General features: G+C 35.5%; 1 long non-coding RNA gene across 1 annotated transcript; it reads right to left on the minus strand.

The window, feature by feature from the left end:
* Positions 1-6,614: 6,614 nt before the first annotated feature.
* LOC114008487 (uncharacterized) lies at positions 6,615-10,687 on the minus strand. Its single transcript, XR_003550014.1, has 3 exons — positions 10,611-10,687; positions 8,503-8,619; positions 6,615-6,667 (listed from the first exon to the last, which is right to left on the minus strand). It is a non-coding gene; the product is annotated as an uncharacterized LOC114008487 (long non-coding RNA).
* Between the last annotated feature and the right edge of the window lie 6,462 nt (positions 10,688-17,149).

Raw genomic sequence — 17,149 nt, forward strand, 5'->3', positions numbered from 1 at the left:
TCAAACATGTATACAAGGATGCCCTGAAATCCTGAGGGGATGGAGAAATGGAGGAAGAAGGATTACTGTGTCTCCCCACTGGGGGAGTGCTTTTTCCCTCTCTCTCTCTGGTGAGCACACATGCCCTCTGGTAATTAAAATAAATGAAAATTTCTGTACTTTCTGTGAAGGCGATGGTACTGTTTTTGTTTTCTGTTTGTCCACCAGTCAGGCAGTAATAAAATCCTAGCTATTGAAGATAATTTGATAATAAACCCATCCCATTGATCTTTATTTGTAAAGACAAATCACACTTATTAAAAAAAAACCTTACAAAAAAGCTATGATTCTTTTTAAAGTATGGATTACCCTAGTTCTTGAGAAGAAAAGTTTTCTCATAATCAGGCAAATAAGTTTAATGACACAAATGATAAGTATCTGGCATGACAACCCATTTCAAAATTTAGTGACAAGCTAGTGAAGAAAATACAAATTTTGATCCAGTCAACAATACTCTGGTTCTTTTTGTTTATGTCTTCTAGCTCCATGCTTTTAAAGCACTTGTGTCATCATCTTTACTTAGTTCTATTGAATTTATTCAGCAGTATGCCCCTTTGTATTTGCAAGAAATGCTCATTTTCTCTGTTTCCTACTTGTTTGCGTGTCTTATTCAGTGTCAACAAAACAACCTTGTTTATAAAAATGGTAACCCAAATTGATATTTGACATGCACTAGAGAGTTTCTGAGTTCAAATGTTGAACACTAGCTTCTATAATAGTTTCTGAGTTCAGATGTTGAACACTAGCTTCTAACATTCCTTTCTTAACAGCACTATCTATCGTATACCAAAATAAGTTTCATATTTATTGTCAAAAAATAAAAAACTGTAGTATAATTTGGCAAGACTTCAATATAAAAAGACATTATTTTTAGAGTTTTTCACTGAAAAGCACTAATGTCCACCCCTTTTAAACCTAAAGCCTAAGAAATGCTTTTGCATATTTAAAGAACAAGTAGGGGCCACTAGATGGTGTACCAGTTATGTTGTTGGACTCTCACATGGCTAACCACGGTTCAAGTCCCAGCCTTGGTGGCTTGAAACTCATGCTGGGAGCGTGTGTGTGCATGCCCAAGATCCTAGGAGAAGCATGGAGGAGAAGGGATTGTGGGTGTGGCCATCCCCCCCTTAGGGTTCATGCACTCTTTCAACATGTCCATGAAATTTTCAGCAGTTATGATTGTGTTGGGGTTATTTATTTTATCAAAGGAAACAACTTGGCAAACGCATGAGCCCTGAGACAAAACCTCTAAAAATAATAATAACAAAATACAGAACAAGTAATGAAACTCTTGCTTTGATTTTGCTCGTTGCTTAATTTTTCAGGATATTCTTATCTGTCATCATATTCTGTTTTCACTTTAAAAGTCATTTTTAGTTCAGTCTTTCGTTGACTTCATGCTTCATTCTTTTTCACCCTTTTCATTTTTCTTATTGAAATTTGATATATTCAGAACAGAAAATGGAGAAGAATGGCCTTTCAGGTTATTTCCTAAAGATAAAATTCAACTACAAATGCAAGAAAAATGAAACAATTTTAATACCCAATTAAAGATTATGAATAACAGAATAATTTGAGAACTCATTTTTTTTAATTAAGTCATTTTACAATGCTTAATTATTCTTCCAGATTTGGTATCTGGCTTCTTGCTAATCTTCTGTGCTCTTCAGATCGCTTAGTGACTTGTATTTTATTATCTAAAGGCTTTGAGAATTGTGATTTTTTTAACACTTTCACTTTGGATATGGGAACAGCACTATTTATTTTGCCACTGGCTTTCAAAACATAACTTTGTTGCTTTTTAACCCAGCTAGGCGGATCTTCAAACTGCCAGGCAGCTAAGCCTAAGGCAGCAGGTCACTGCCCTTTCTTCCTTCCTCTCTGTTCTCCACTCCTCCCTTTTCCCACCATCCCTCTTAGTTCCTCAACAAACCCCTCCACATACTTTACAAAGCAGAGATTAGATAAATTGTCCTTTGACAGGGTTTAGAGATAACAAACTCCTGTGGTTGACAGGGTTGACTGAGCTCCCTGGTTAGCATAGCCACACAATACACCCACTTTCTAACATCCTGTAGGCTCCTCTGGGCAGAATGGGAGAGAGAGGCAGAGACAAGGAATATCACGCACTGTTCTCCACAGTCACTCCATAAAAAGAGCAGATTCTCCAGGGTGCCAGAAAGTATTCTAGGAAAAGAAATGGTACGAAGGTTTATAGGGCAACAAAAAAAAGCATAAAACTATAGATTTTGATGGATGTGGGAGCTGCAGAATGCAGAAGAAAACAAATACTGGGGAGTTAATAGCATGGTTCAGGAACATATTCTGTATCCAATACTTTCTCATAATCTATACCCCCTGCTCAAGGGAGATTATATGTCGCTGAAGATAACTATTTTTAGAACAAAATTTCCTTTCCTAGCCTTGGGAATTACATTCCACATGATTTCAGGGTGAAAACATTAAAATTATTGAAAATTTTAAACATCTAGTATATATTTATTTTATTCTAAAAAATATACTGGGTTAAGACCAGTTAGAAATGTCTGAACATTACTAAAGCATGACACTGTAATTCACTATGTATTAGACATTGGGAAACTGGATCTTCTGAAATTATATAGAGATTCAGCTACCTTAGAGAAAAATTAAAGTCCAGGATTATTTTATCTTGTAAGTGTAGAATGGTTGCACAACAGAAAAAAAGACTAGAGTATGCTTTATCTACTTAACTGAGAAGGTACAAGTTAAATTAATTTATCAGATTCTGGAAAGTAGAAACTGTTTCTGTGTTTTATTTTTCTCTCTCCCTAGTGACTAAGAAAAATTGTTTCTGAATCATTCAATTATCCATTAGTTCATACAACAAATCTTGCCCCAAATCATGGCTGTCCAATAATGTTTGCTGAGAAACATAACAAAATTAAAAAAAGAATAAAAACTTCTAACAACCGAAAAAGTCTTCTTTTTATCTCAGTTTTTCATACCAGGCATGTGAATATACATGTCCAAAAACCCAGGAGGAGTATGGAGGAGAAGGGATTGAAGCATGGTCATTCACCTTGCGGGGTTGGGGAGGGGAGAGGTAATATTACTGTCTCTCTCACTATCTCTCTCTCTGTCTCTTTCTGGAGAGCACACATGCCTTACAGCAAAAAAACTAAAAAAAAAAAGGTGGTAAATGACATTGATAAATTTTCCTTATTCGAGATAATCTTTGCATTTCTGAGATAATCCTTAATAATTATATTGTGTTATTTTTAATAATCTGTCAAATTCAGTTAACTAATAATACATTTAAAATTTTTTATATATGTTACAAGGTGAAATAGACTTGTGAGTTATTTTTCTTTTTGTACTGTCCTTATCTAGTCTGGGAGTCAAGGTTATATTAGTCTCATAAAATGATTGAACAGCTTTCTCTTTTCAAAAAAAATTTTTGAACAAACTGTAAAACACAGGGATTATCTGTTCTTTGAAAGTTTGATGAAAATCAGCTATAAGACTTTCTTGGTTAAACCTATCCTTTTTTTGTTGTTGTTATTAATGTTGGCAGTCTTTGGATATTTTTTCAATACTTTACGTGAGTTCTAATCTAGTCAACTTTTATATTTTACTTGTTTACTTACTTTGGCTTTTTATATGCCTACAGACGTTTATTTATTTGTTTAAATTCACTAAGAAATGGCACTGTATCATCTTTTTCTCCTAGTCAACTTAATTCTTATAAACTGCTATATTTTTTAAATGTTTTTGTCCAGAGGATGTGTGTGCTCACCAGAGAGAGACAGTGAGAGGGAAAGTGAGAAATCATTCCCTGTAAAGGTGACCATGCCACAATACCTTCTCTTCCATTTTTCTCCTGGGATTTGGGACATGCATGCACACTCACCAGGCGTGTTTCAAGCTGCTGGGTGTAGGACTTGAATCATGGGCTGCATGTGGGAGTCCAGCACTATAACCACAATGCCACCTCCTGGTACAATAAAATGCTGCCGTATTTGAATCCTATTACTTTACTTACATTTGTGACATAAACAACTATTATTATTAAGTCCTTTTTCAGCATTTTTATTTTTCAGTTTTTTACATTCCAACATTTAGATGTAATGTAATCAATTTAATGAGTTAGGTGGCAGATTATAGCTTCCCAAGATAATCACAACACACCTCCCGTCTCACATGCTCTTTAAAATGTGACATTATTCATGATTGCTGAAATGTGGAACCAACCCAAATGTCCACAAACAGATGAGTAAATTGAAAAAGTGTGGTACATATACTCCATGGAATACCCTAGCATTTGATAGTGCACAAATATGGAAGATTTGTTGCTGAGCAAAGTGAGTCAGGCTATGAAAGAGACATTGTATGTCTCCACTTAGCATATCTGCACTCTATGGTAGAGATTGAAAGACTGGAGGACATAAAAGCATTGAAAATAGTTATGGACACTGGAGACAGTATGGAAGGAGGGTGGGAAATGGGAAGAGTATAGGGAAGGTAATTAGGGAGAAAAAAGTAGGGAGGTAAGACATTTGTGGGACACAAATATTTTATTACCTATTGATGATGTGTATAGTATTTTCAATTGGACTTTCTAAGTTATATTTTATGTTGGGTAAATTCTCTATATGAGCAATTAATGTATAAATAATAATTATTATTGTAATAAAAAAGTTCTTTTAAAAAGGTGACTTCTGGGACCAGCAGTTGGCATAATGGCTATGTAGCTGGACTCCCATGTAGTCGACCATGGTTCTAGTCCTGGACCCAGTAGCTTAAACTCACACCAGGATCCCGAGAGGAGAATGGAGGAGAAGGGATTATGGCGTGGCCATACACCCTGGGGTGTGGGGGAGTGATTTCTCGCTTTCTTTCTCTGGTGAGCGAACACGCCTTAAGCAAAAACTTCTCCAAAAAAAAAAAAAAGAAAGAAAGAAAAAAACTGACTTCTGTATTCTATCCTTTTGAAAATGGGTAGGATTTTTACTCATGGACGTCCAACAGAATTCATAAACAATGTTTTATGATTTTCTAGAATAGTTAAAAATATGAGTTTTTGCTTTGTTTGTTGGAACACAGTGATGAACTACTAAAAGAAAATAATAAAGGCGTTAGTATAGCTGCTACTTCTGGGCAATAAATTACTCCAAAGAGTGGCTTAGATAATGATTTTATCATGTTCACAATAATGTTTGTCTCTCTTCTACAGTGAGGCTGAGAGATGAGACTCTGCTGGGAAGATTCAAAGACTAGAGTAACTTAGTGGGTGGGGCTGGAGTCCTCTGCATTTCTTCAAAGGATTTCCTTTAATAGAAGTACCCCTAAATTTGTCAGCTGTATGTTTTATATCTGGGGGGGCCATCCTCATATCTAATCTCTATGGCCATTGATGATTTCTCTTTATTGCTATTAAACAATAGACAATAAAAAACCTGATTTGTCAACAAACTTTAGCGGGCATTTGCTACAGAATACAACCTAAGAAAATGCATTCAAAGTTTCTAACATTAGTATCATCTGCCAGGACATAGATGTTCCTCATTTCTCCTTTCCAACCAGTGTATTGGCTCATGTGTTCCAAGAAGAGACCCTTTACCCAATACTTTACATAAACATTATCTTTAATGCCTCCCCACTGCCCTTTTGTTTATTTTTTTAAATATATATACAAAATGTCAAGGGTCAAGTATGCACTTTGAAATTTGTGAAGGGAAATACAGTCTCATTTGGGAGTTTTCTGACTTTAGATTCACGTAACAGAGTATAATCTCTCTTGTAGGATGTTTTCAAAAGGGCTCTTATCTGAGGCAATTTTTAAATTTATCCTTGAAATAAAAAAAAATGAGAGAATATGAGCATTTTGGAAGTCATAAAATTGCCATTCTAAGGAACTATTTCTATTTCAATCTCTACCTGCACGTCTAATTTTCTTGGGGACAAGTGTTTAAGGAATAGCATAATTGCTTAAGATGGACCATTCTTCCATTTTTTTTTCCAAAGAGAATAATAACACTTAAAAATCCTGCAAAGAAAAAGCTCCAATTCAGAAACTGAGAGCTACTCTCTTTTATCCCATTGTTACACATTGCTTTGATATAAAGACTCTAAAAGAACAATCCAGATACTGCCAAATCTAATACTAGTGTCAATTTGGATCTCATATCATAAATAGATAGGAATGCTAATGATTTTAAATATACTTTATTTTTAAAGTGATATGATAGTCCAAGGGAATGTGCCAACATGATTATTTAAGAAACAATTGCTTAATTAAGAATTGCTGTTATGCAATTCAAGTCATTTTTTAGACTGGCAAGTTAGCATGCTTCTAACAATGTAGTGAAATGTTTATTTCCTGAGGAAATCCTTAATTTTTTCCACACTTATCTTGACCCAATATTTGTATTTTTTTGGTAGTATCATATCAAAATCTGTGTCATCATCATTAACCAGTATGTTTATTCAGTTGTTGTGTAACTAACTTTGATGTGAGCATAACAAGATAAGCTTCTTGAAGCCTTTGACTTCTTTCCTTAAAGAAAAAAAATACCTTTCAGTAAAAACTCAGAGTTGTTTCGGAGCATGATGGTTTCCTTTCTCATGAACTCTGTGCTCCAATGACCTATAACACCAAAAGAAACTGGATTTTAAACACTTGGGAAAGATTTATGGATTTAGACTTGTCTAGTTAGAGGTCTTAGCCAAATCTAAAATTAAATTTTATATATTTATACTAATTTCTGCCCTGATTTTTCATCAAATGAGAGGATACCTCAATGGATACATACTTTTTTCCCTTTCTAATAAATTTGCTTTAACTGGGTTAATGACACTGTTACACTTGTTAAAAGTGTGGGTTAAATATATGGACTTATATCCATTCTTTGACCAAACTTCAACAATAATGGGATTTTCTTCTCTCCTTTTCTTTCTTTCTTTCTTTCTTTCTTTCTTCTTTCTTCCTTTCTTCTTTCTTTCTTTCTTCTTTTCTCTCTCTCTCTCTCTCTCTTTCTTTCTTTCTTTTTTGATAGCATAATAAGGACAGAAACAATAGGAGAGAACACAATGGTAATAATATTTTGGAAACTGGAAAACAGTTAGACTAGCAAGCTAAATCCTAAATTGGCAGACACCCCTAAGTGGGTGTCTGAGAAACAGCTAAAGTTTACACTGAATTCTCAATGTATCTAAAAATTTTTTTTTTTTTTTGAGAGGCTTTTCACTATAGGGCGCGTGCGTTCGCCAGACAGACAGAGAGAGACATAGAGACAGAAAGCGAGAAATCACCCCCCAGGGGGGATGGTCACGCCGCAATCCCTTCTCCTCCATTCTCCTCTTGGGATTTTGGGCACGCACGCACACACGCCCGGCGTGAGTTTTAAGCCACCGGGTCTGGAATGTGAACCACAGTTGACTACGTGGGAGTCCAGCGACATAGCCATTACGCTAACTGCTGGTTCCCTAAAAATTTTTTTTTAAAATGTGGATCATCTTTATTTTTAATTAATTAATTTATTTTTAAAATTTATTTCTTTTTTTGTATATACATTCAATCACATTGTTTAGCTTACAATGTGAGCATTTCAATATGTGAACATTTCTCCCCAGTCCCGTTGATCAAAATATCTTCAACCAATAACACCACACTTCCCCATCCCGTCAATGTTCTACCTCTGTATCCCTTCTCCAAATGTCCTTCATTAGGCCCAGTTGATGATACCACTAACCTCTGCAGCTGTGAGCTGTGGGGGAGGAATAGCAGGACTAAAAACTAAATTATACCTGAAAATCTTTTCAAGGACTAATAGTTACAGTTTCTCAAATGTCTCAAATATAAGTACTCTGAAAATACTTGAAAATAGAAAAGAAAATGTTTACTGTGAGAGCCATTGTTGTGTGACTTGATGCATATTTTCACTATCATTAAATTATTGGCATATTGGTAAAAGCAGGACTCTAGCTATACCATTACTTCCTTGTGAACAACAGGGCACATAGTTAGAAAGGTCTTATATTTCTTGGGACCAGCAGTTAGCGTAATGGCTATGTCACTGAACTCCCATATAGTCGACAGTTCGTGAGCGCACGAGCCCTATAGCAAAAAATAAATAGATAAATAAATAAATAAATAAATAAATAAATAAATAAATAAAATAAAAATAAAAAAATAAAATTAAAATAAAAAAGAAAGGTCTTATTTTCTTTAAATGATCTTTTCTATCATGCATATATAAAAAATCAAGTTCTTATCTAAGTTGCACTAGAGCTTTTTCTCTAGTAGGCATACCTCATTGTGTCTTTGTTATTTTTTTCCCAGAAAACAAGATACCTTTCTGGAGTGTCATTCCTCTACGTCAATAGGTTCCTTGACCTATACAATAGGTTGAGTAACAATACGCTTATTTCTTCCATTGATTCCAGGATGTTTCAATAACTGTGCCCTTGCATTGTTTTTACCTTATCTGGGACATAACTCCTTCAGTTCACTACACAGCATCTCCCTGCATATCCTGCTGTCATTCATCCTCACCAGACTAAACCAACAAGACTGAATTGTAATGGTTGGATAGGAACCTGTGGGAGAGAGGAGAAATGAATTTTAAGTCAAGGTGAAATTTCATTCTTGGCTTCTGAAGGAATTCGTGGATCTATACTCTTGATTTTTTTTAAGCATCCTTAAATGAATGACCTATGATTTTAACCTTGTGCATAAGCTTGTGGATCATTTTTAAAATAGATTCTATTCAAATGATGAGAGGATTTTGTGAATCAATTTATGTTTTTAAATGTTTTCTCTTTAATAAGAAATTGTGCAATATCTGTAAAGGACTGTATCTACACTCCTTATCTGACCTCTAGTGAGAAAGTCATCCCTAAATGATTGTATCCCATACTTTTCCTACTCCTTTATTGTTCAGGGAAATTTATCATAAGTCTGGCTCACATCAAAAGCAATACTTGACACTAACCCAAAAGTAGAGCTATTGGTGAAAGGAATAAAGGCATTTAATTCAGTCATCTTTTTCTATGCCTTATACGCTAATGATATCATCTAAGAAGTGGGAAATAATAGTAGCAGCTCACCCTAAGATCAGGCTTTGAATAATCAGCAGCTCGCCCCTTTACTCATTGCCTTTCTCCACATTCAGCCTAGGTCTTTCCCTCCGTTCTCTTATTTTATACTCTATTAACCTCTTCATTGTGTCCTATCAGGAACTTTCCTTAGTTTTGAGTGAATTCTCCCATATTCTTAACATTTTTTTACTAATATTCACTAAAAATAGTAATCAAATATAATAGCTATAATTTATTAGGTCCTTACTTATATACATTTTATTGCAAACCTACAGGTACTATTATTATCTTATTTTACAGTTGAGGAAATTGAATTTTCAGAGGTTAAATTGACCAAAATTAATCTGCCAACTGGTGGCTGATCCAATGGATGTCAACACCTATGCATTTAACCTAAATGTTAGGTCATCCCAAATCCATCTTTCTCACTTATACTATTCTTTTTTTTTATTGCCATTGCTTCCTGACAGCCAGGATAGGGTCAAAGCTTCTATAGTCAGTGCCAGAGCATGGTGGCTAAGTGTTGTGCAAAGAAAGCCAGATCCCACATGTTCAATCCTAGCAACTCCTAGTCCTTGTGGCTTGAAAAATACAGCAGCCCATGTGTATGGATGCCCAGAATTCTTTCTGGATGGAGGAATGGAGGAAAAAGGATTGTGATATGATCATGCATCACTGGTACTTCTCTCTCTTCTCTTCCTCTCTTTCTGGTGAACACACATGCCTACTGACAAAATAAACAGCAACAAAATATAAAACTTACATAGAGATTTAGCTTTCTGGGAAAGACTCCTCCCCTCCCAGCATCTTTGGGGACTCTTTTGGTTTGAGTCTCTATTCTCAGTTTCTGAATATTCTCAATTTGAAACTCCCTTGGTTTTCATAATGCATACACACACACACACACACACACATGATTTTAAACTTTGGTTTTCCTTCCTGTCTAACATTTTAATACCCGGACCACCTTCATTCTCCTCTTTGCTATGCGAGTTCAAGTAAGTTTAATGCTTCGCTCCCTTCTCTTCTTGTTGCTTCCATTGAACTTTACATAAGCAATTAAGACAGAATGTCACATCACACCTTCTATGAGCTTGTGGCATTATTTGAGAATGTTCAATTGTGCTTTAAAGAACTAAAACACAAACAAAGTGGATGAAATGTATGAGTGTTAAATATAGATGGTAAGTTGACCATTTTTGATATTGTCTTTGTCCAGTCAAAGTCTATAACAAAATATCATAAACTAGGTAAGCTTACAAATAACAGAAACTTCATTCTCAGTCCTGGAGGCTGGAAAGTCCAAGATTGAGATGCCAGCATATTTGGTGTCTTTTGAGGGCTTGTTCCTGTTTGATAAACAGTCCCTTCTTGATTTGTTAGCATGGGCTAAAGAGTCAAGGCAGATCTCTGAGGTTCCTTTTATTAAGGCACTAATGTCATTCATGAGGGCTCCACAGTCATGACCTAATCATATCTAAAAGCCTTACCTTTCAATATCATCACATTGGTTATTAGGTTTCAACAAATGATTGAGGGGAGCACAAATATTCAGACTCTATCAGTATATGCTAAGGATGGAAAAGAGTAAATAAGGAGTTTGTAAGACATAGGCAGAACCTATAAAATAGTACTCTGTAACATACATAACAACAGTGAGATGGGCTAGCAGGTAGCATGGTGGTTAAGGTGCTGGACTCCCACATAGCCAACTATGGTTCGAGTCCCAGACCTAGTGGCTTGTTTTCTTATTTTCTTTCTCTCACATGTGCCTTATGACAAAATAATAATTAAATAATAATAATAATTAATTTAATTTAATTAATAATTATTTCTTTGAAAACAATAGCTAGAATTAGTGGAATATATAACAGAAAGAATAATAATGTTACTTGTAGACATAAAGGGATGAGAAAACCAGGTAAAACCATCCCCAACTCCCAACCCCACCAGATTTCCTTATATTCCTTTGAAGACTTTTTAGTATTTTATTGTACTTTCTGTTTGTAGCCTTTTTCTACCATGTACACATCCTATCTGCACATCTAGACTGAAAGTTCTTAGGAAATAGATATAGATATAATGATATAGATACCTTTTATTTCCAGGAGCATCTGGCATCCAGAGCTACTGCCTAAAACATTTGAGTAGATGATAGCATAACCTGGGCATCTTGGCTGGAAGTTTACTTCTCTCTTTTATGATCACTTTTATAAAACTGTCCGTCTGTGAAATAGCTGATATTAAAAAATGTAGGTATTTTATGATCTCTTATATATAGATATATATATATATATATATATATATATATGTGTGTGTGTGTATATATATATATATAAAACCCAAATAGTCTAGAAGAGTTTCTTCTTTTACTGAAAAGCAAACAAAAAATACATAAAAATTTACCCATACATATGTAAATATATGCTTATGTATCACATTCATACCTCATTTTTATTGAAGTAATAAGGCACACTACAGAGGCAGTGCAGGGAAGTAGGTAAAAGCATTGACTCTGGAGTGAAATGCTAGATGCTAACTTCAGGATTTATGATTTATTAGCGCTGTAAACTTACCTTGGGTAAGTTTATTTTATATCTATCTTTTGCAGATTTTCATTTATAAATGTTGGGAAAATAAAAACGGTGCCTAATCTTGTATGGGAAAAAATGAGTCAAAGTCAGCAAAATGCCGGGCATGTGGTGAACTGTCAGTACACATTACCTCTTAATATGGTCCTACAAATCCATTTTAAACAAATGTCCTCCTCTATGGAGAAGTTTACTTTGTCTGAATAACCTTCCAGTTAAAACTATTTACCTTTTCAAACTGGACTCCAGTCGCGCATTCTCCCTAGATAAGCAAATACATACACACTTATTATCAAGGCCTGAAAGAGCTGACAATACTGCTGATGCTCATTAACTTCACTAATACTCCCTTTATGTTTGTTTTTTCCTGTTGAGTTTATGAACCAATTCTACACCCATTGCATCATTTGATTTACACACATCTCTGCAACAAAAGTGGCCAGATATTGTTTCTCATGTTTGAAAGATAAGGAAACCAATCTCCAGAGTTAAAATGGTTTGCCTTGGTGACCTAGAGGATGACCAGAAACTCAGGTCCTTGTAAATCCTGGCCATAGACCTTTTGCCCACACTGGTAAGGTGGGCTCTGCTAATAGAGATTAGGAGCTGGTATAGCTTCAAGAATAGTCCCTGAGTTGTTCTCCTCCATAATTCTTTTTCTTTCAAAAATTCCCCAGAAGAAGCACCCTACTGTTCATTCTACTCAACTTTTTAAAATTAGGATCCTCCCTCCATGTAAGATGATATTTAAGTTCTGAGGAAATAAAAACAGTTGTTTTTCCCTCATACATACTAAGCTGTTTTTGTCCCTTTGAATGTCTGCCCAGCAAAGTTAGAGCAGTGCTGACTCAGAGCATTGTCTGGGGTAAAATCCCATTTGTCACTTAAGAGGTCCATGACCTAGGATAGTTAATGAGCTGTGCCTCATTCCCCCATGTGTAAAATGAAGCTGACATATTACTTATCTTGTAGATTCTCATGAAGATTGAAAAAAATAAATGTACAGTACTCAAAAGAGCACCTGGTTAAATAGGTGTGAGTTCCTGTTGTTACTGTTTTGTATGAGAAAATAGTCTTAATTCTTTCTCACTTTAGTTGGTATTGTACAGCTGGTTAAAAAAAGACTATCATTGTGTGAACCAAAGTGGCCAGACCGTGTAAGGACCAAATGCTTAAAACCAAAGCATCACAATCCGCCTCTCGCCCAAGACCCACGACTCTCACAGAGCTGCTGTCCCTCATATCTTAAATGAAAACATTCACAATCTCATATTTCCCGAAAATATGTCTTGACAAATCTGTTTTCTGACTTTTCTCCTCTTCACCATGATCACCCTCCAGTTTCGCCTAAGGAATAGGTTGCTATGACAACATTCACCACCCACAGTCAACAGTCAAATTTCATTTCTCAGATTCAACTATTAGAAAATAAATGGTCCATGTAACATTCTTTGTGCTGTTTCCCTGTTCATTTGCAAAATCTTCTACCTGTTGGAGGCATCCATAAATGTAATAAAAAATGCCATTTTAAACATTTGAGCAATAATTTGTTAATTCCAACAAAACTCTATTCAGATTCTTGGTGCTTCCAAAATAGCTTTCTATCAATATAAGGTAAAAAAAAAAATTTAAAACACAGTCATAAGCTATTTCAGTCCCTGATTTTGTTTAGTCAAACTGCTTCTTGTTTTGTAATAGGAACATGAAATAAATTGTAGCATATTATTTGCTAAAAGGATTTTTCCTCTTTTATTTTTATACCCCAGGCAAAAATGATTTATTCAACTATTTCAAATGCAACAAGAAGGAAAGAGAATTTACCTCTTCAATAGTCTTCTCACCAAACATTATTTCCCCAATTTAAGATAAAGTAGTTACATATGATAAGCAAACTGGCAATGGCAAACACCATACATTTCCAGGGTAATTTTCTAGGACAAAGGTCAGGAAAAAACCTATTCCATGCCCCAACATCCAAATGTCACATATCAACTGCAGTCTATGACCGACTCCTCAACATTCTCCTGGTGATTCCTTAATAAACCATGTATGCACCAGTCTCCTCACTCATGGAGATTAAAGAATGGAAGAAGATCCACCTGATATACTCCACTTTTTCATTCTATTGGGAGTTAGACCTAAATAAGCAGAACCCCTCCCTGTACTTCTTCTATACTTTTACCCTTTCTACTTCTTGACCATCTCCCACTCTGCCTCTCCATCTCATATTATACCTTTTAAATGACAGATGACCATTCCAGCCTTGGTGATGTCATCAACGGTATACTGAACTAGAGTGCTGGAAGCCATGTGACTGACCACGGGTTAGGATTCTTGACCTGGGTGACCTGAAATACACTGGACAAGCTGAAGGACTGGGAGAAGAGAATTACAGCAAGACCAGACCCTCGTGGTGCTTCTCATTCTTTCTCCCTTTCTTTCTTTTGTGTATGTGCATGCACTATCATATATAACAAATTTTAGAAAATATTTTAAATGACTGCTGACTGTTAATCATAATGAAAACAGCATTTAATAAGAACTGACATGGATATAAAAAAGTGCTCTAAATTCAAAAGAGCACAGCTAAGAAAAATTTAGACAATGCACTTATAAGAATTTTTCAGAATAAAATTCAGGAATTTTGATCAAATGCCAATAAAAATCATTTCATATAAGTATAATAGATTATTTTTATTTGTCCAAACAAATAGGCCTCCTGTTGTATTTTAATTTTATGAAGAAATGACAATTGATTCATTTTAAACACTAAATATTTATATATATATATAATTTATATATATATAAATTACAAATATAAATTATATATTTATATCTATTTACATATATTATATATATATTTATGTGTATGTGTTTGTACAAGAAAAAAAGCACAATTGCAGAGGTACAGAAACTAGAAGTCACTTTAAAAAATATTAACAATGACTGTATAAGATTATAAGTGTGGTACACAAGGTAGACACTCAAGAGGCCTAATGGATAAGCATAGTCTGAAAGAATAGATGCACTGATTTAGCCTCATTTTGTGTTGAGTAGCAGATACTCTGAACTTGGAAGAAAACTTTTTTAATACAGAGAAAATGACTTACAATTTTTAATCCAAAAAAATCTAGATATCAAAGTCCTTCCTACTATGTTGACATGTTCTATTAAAAGTATGTGAATATGAGGTCAGCAGTTCATGTAATGGCTGTGTCGCTGTACTCCCATGTAGTCGACCACAGTTCGTGTCCCGGACCTGGTGGCTTAAACTCACGCCGGGTGCATGTGCATGCGTGCCCAAGATCCCAAGAGGAGAATGGAGGAGAAGGGATTACAGCATAGCCATTCCCCGTGGGGGGGTGATTTCCCGCTTTCTGTCTCTCTGTCTCTCCCTGTCTGTCTGGTAAGTATAAACGCCCTATAGCAAAAACCTCTCCAAAAGAAAAAAAAAAGAGAAAGAAAGTACGTGAATACTACAACCCAAAGTCAATGAGGTAATTCCTTTTGGAGAAGTAATGTGGGTAGGTGGCAGAGAGGAGGTGGTGTAGATCAGGAAAAGTGACCTCATATGAGGTAGTGGGGGCCCACCATAGAGTAACTTACATGGGATTCGGAAATCTTCTATTCCGGCAAGTCCGGTTCTAGTAATGAAAGTTAGTGGGTGGCTTCACTATAATTATGAAGGCATTGAAAGATTTATCTTACTAAAAGTTGTTCCAATTAGATTTTTTTATATACTAGATGATGATCATTTTCAACCTATATTAATTATTTCTTTTTCTTGTTATCCAATGTTATACCCCCTAGTAATTATAATTTTAAGCAAGTTAAATGGCAGTTGAGAGAGACAAGATTTAAAGAACACGCAAAGAGGGTTGAGTCTGTGGTGCGGTGGTAATGCGCTGCTTAGGAGAAGCTAAATCCCACATGGCGATTATAATTTGAATCCATGGCCTGGGCAGCCTCCAACATTTCAGGCATGCACTTAAGATCCAAAGGGGATTGTAGCATGACTAAACCCCGCTCATCTCTCTTTCCTTTTCTCTCTGTTTCTCATACTTTTGTGTACACACATGAGATCATGAATAAAAAATATGCACTAAAAAAGTAAGTAGATATAATGCAAGGAAAAAATATTCCTTCTATTTGCTATGAGAAGAAACTGAGGCAATTTTCTGAGATGAAGTTGTACATGGAGAAATTTTTAAAAAAAAAGTCTCTTCAGTGAAAAACCAAACTTGACTAAATCTTTGCTAAAAACATCTTGGCTTTATCCTAAAGGGTCTCAGGTGAAAAAAAAAAGTTGTTGCCAAATTTAGTAGTTTCTAGTATTTAATTTTGTTTCAATACTTCACAATATTTGTATTTAATAAAGGGTATTACTGCAATATACCGCCTGAAGACTATTCTGGATATAGCACAAGAAAAAATCACCAAGAGCTTTATAGGCATGGAATTAAGCCCTCAGAGTACATTTGTGGAAAGAAGAAAGCAATTTCCTCTCTCACCATGTCAAATAGAAGGTATGGTTTTCCAGACGTTTCTGTGTCCAGTGCTAATAAGAGGTAGCTCTGCTTGAATTCCATTGGCAGCATAAACAATTTAAACCAAATATCGTGCTTAATATGTTTCCTTTAGATCTAAAAAATTAATCATGCCCCTTGTGGCTATTCCTATCCAAGTACTTTAAAAGAAGAGCCCACCAGTGCACTGACCACAGTGAGCAGTGTCTGATGTCACTGAGTGGATCATTTATTGTGGGGTTAACACTTCTCCTTACAAAAGTGATCCCCAGCATGTATAGACCAAGGACTCAAAATTAGAAAGCCAGACTTCACAGGCAACTGATTGGCCAAGTAAAGCAGGTGTTTAATTATTTTAATTATGAAAAGGTAAATCATAGCTCTAATAAAACAATAAAGCAATAAAACAGGGCACCCGTGAGCTTAATTTAATAGTCACTGATATTATCAACAGAATGCTCATTGCTATTCTAGTTTCTCTAGTGGATACAGATATAGTCCCGTTACAAAGTACTGATGACTTTAAGAAATATAGTTGGGAAGCCAAAATGAATATCCAGGGCACAATAGCAAATAATACAAGGCAGTATGTTTACATAGCAAAGGCTTCTAGTTCTGATCGAAGAAAATGAGATGCCATGTAGAGTTTTTCTAATTGGGCATGGAGGTGGGAGAGAAGGGTTCCCTTAGCGGTTATGAGATTTATAAGAACCCAGGAGCTAGGATGGAGGGCGGCCGTGCTGGGAAGAGAGAGGCTGGAGGAGGGTTGCAAAAGTAGACACAGGAGGCTATTATAAAGTCTAGGTGACTTAGGATTGAGGTGGTGAGAACAGAAAAAGCATGACGGACACATTCAAGAATGTCTGAGGTGGAACCACAGGGTAGAGTGGCCGACTGTTCATGGCCGAGAGA

This window comes from Tupaia chinensis, unplaced genomic scaffold, assembly GCF_000334495.1.
Source record: "Tupaia chinensis unplaced genomic scaffold, TupChi_1.0 Scaffold000350_1, whole genome shotgun sequence".
Taxonomy (NCBI): domain Eukaryota; kingdom Metazoa; phylum Chordata; class Mammalia; order Scandentia; family Tupaiidae; genus Tupaia; species Tupaia belangeri.